This window comes from Triticum dicoccoides, chromosome 7B (assembly GCF_002162155.2).
Source record: "Triticum dicoccoides isolate Atlit2015 ecotype Zavitan chromosome 7B, WEW_v2.0, whole genome shotgun sequence".
Taxonomy (NCBI): domain Eukaryota; kingdom Viridiplantae; phylum Streptophyta; class Magnoliopsida; order Poales; family Poaceae; genus Triticum; species Triticum dicoccoides.
The window spans coordinates 311,796,548-311,799,079 of NC_041393.1; positions in this window are offsets into that span (position 1 = coordinate 311,796,548).

The window sequence follows — 2,532 nt, forward strand, 5'->3', positions numbered from 1 at the left end:
ATGGTCTTGAACGAACCTGCCATGCTAGCCGAGGTGATGACGTTGCATTGATCAATGAGTTCCTCCACCATGTCATCTTTCAGATCGGGGCAAGAGTAACAGGGTCATTTCTGGCTTGTTCCCTCCATGGAGAAGACGATCGAACAATGGCAGAAGGAAGGGTGAAGGCAAATGGAGGGAGGAAGAGCGTGTGACAGCAGTTCCAAATGGAGAGGGGAAGGCGAAGAGGAGGTGGACGGTTGCCACGGTACGTGAAGAGGCAACCCGGCCTACATAGACGTTCAGTTGGAAATTGTACAAAAGGACTCACCATCGTCTCACTGACAGGTTGGAATGGGACCACATGTCAACGAAACATGGTGTGTCATTTCTCGTGCAAAATGTGATCTGGCCGCGTTGGCCCGAAGTGCTGCATTATTTCTCAACTTTATTTTTTTAATGGCGTGTCGTTCAGTTTTGAAGCACGACTAACTGGTATTGTATGCAGAGTAAATATAAACTACTCTACCACTACTCCACCTCTAGTACTAGTAGTATATAGGTTGGAGCTTCAGCGCTTTCTTGCTAAGGGTTGCCCGCTTGCTTCTCACACTATCACCCTCTCTCCAGATCTAAAAAGACGGCCTCTCTTCCCTCCTCACCGGTGGTCACAGATCCGCTGGGGAAGAAAAGAATGTGCAGCATTGACGCACTCCTCGTCGGCGAGCGAGGTCACGCACTGACGACAAGGCCGTCCTCTCAGACCTGGCATCCACATGGGATGGCCCCCGTCCCCAAGCTCGCTGCGGTAGTGTGTGCGAAGGATGACAACCACGAGCGAAGCCACTTCCCGCCGACCCTCAGGTATGCTACCTCTTTTTGAACTATACCCTTGTTCTATTGCCCCATCTGCCACGTTGCTGCATGTGGATCTTTTTCCACTCCACCATCTTCCCAATTTGCTATCCTCTGCTCTGCTGGTCACGCAGACGAAAACCTTAATTTGCACTATTAAAGGAAACCCTACTTCATGCAGACTAATCCATGTCTGGGTTGAATAAGGAAAGGAAGGGAGACTGTACTGTCCAAGAGAGTAGGCATCAAAGCCGCATCTTGGTTGAAAAGGGGAAAATCAGTAGCTAAGGAACGAGTCTCGTGTCTCTTGGTTGAAGAAGGGTAGAAAGGCATGGCAACGCAATAGAGAATGACCAGGTCGATCGGTTTGTTGTCCTCACATAGGAAAAACGGGGCTAAAGAGAACAAAAATGGGACGTAATCCATATATGCTGCCTAGATATTTGTTGCTCTGGGCAACCATACCTCCCTCACCACTCTATGCGTCCATGGAGGAACATCGTACTGGTGCGCCCACTGTCTGAATGGGCCTCCCATGCTCTTATTGCCACTTTTTTGTTGTTAGTATAACACCAGTAGTCAAGTCAAGCAATGGTACTGCTAAAGTGATGCCACATTTAACTAATGCTGCACTCAGTCTAATGCCACCGATAAATTTAAGCAATTCCATTTAATGTCACTGGATTATTTCAGGGTTAGCTGTTGATTGTGGATGTATTAAAGATTTTTCAGCTAAGGCATTCTAATGCTGTTGCACAGCCAGTATACCAACGATGAATCTTGTTACTACCTTCAGATTTTTGCACTGTTAATGCTTATAGATTACATACCTCACTTTCATGAGATAAGTCAAAAAAAATTGTATAATGTCAAGAGGAAAGGTCAAGAGTGGGCACCTCCTCCTCTGGCTGTTCTCTTGATTCGTTTGATCAAGTTTTTATGTTTGACCGATTATTAAGATTGGGATAGCAATTTTTAGGTCCCCTCGAGTTCGAAATGATATTTACCTTGAAGGTACATTGTTTGCAAAAATTTTATACTGTCATTAGTTAATAATGCTAGTTACCTTCAGACTTTTGTATTTGGTTTAATGCTCGTGCACAGCTAGTATACCAATGCTGAAACTTGTTACCTTTACATTTTGTATTGTTAATTCTTATATAAATCTTCCAGTGCTAGAGTTTATTGAAATCTATTCAGTAAAACCATTGTACTGTACCATGTAATAAAATAACTACTCTACTGTTGCACTAGCCACTGGATTAGTGTATATTTGTAGTATTTGAATGGTGTTGCATTAGCGTATGGACATAAATAAAGTGTGGCAAGCTTTCCAAGATATGTGCTCAAGAAAACTACTACCTGTTTTTCTAAATACTAGACGTTTGGGTACTTTAAATTGAACTGCAAAAACGTCTTATATTTAGGAACAGAGGGTATAGAGTTCACTCAAATTATCCCGGTAAAGCTAGTCACACCTTTGTTAAAATTAATGTTCATTATGTTATGGGAGGAGGTCTGTATGTTTGTCTCTAATGCCTGTCGACTACATACCTAACATCATGATGTAATGTTAAGTCATTTCCTTTTTTACAGTGTCACTGAATTGTCAAGGCGGTGATGGCATTTTATTTTAGTTGAACTACACAAAATAAGCTTACAAGAAGAGGAAAGGTCAGGAATCGATCATTCTTTCAG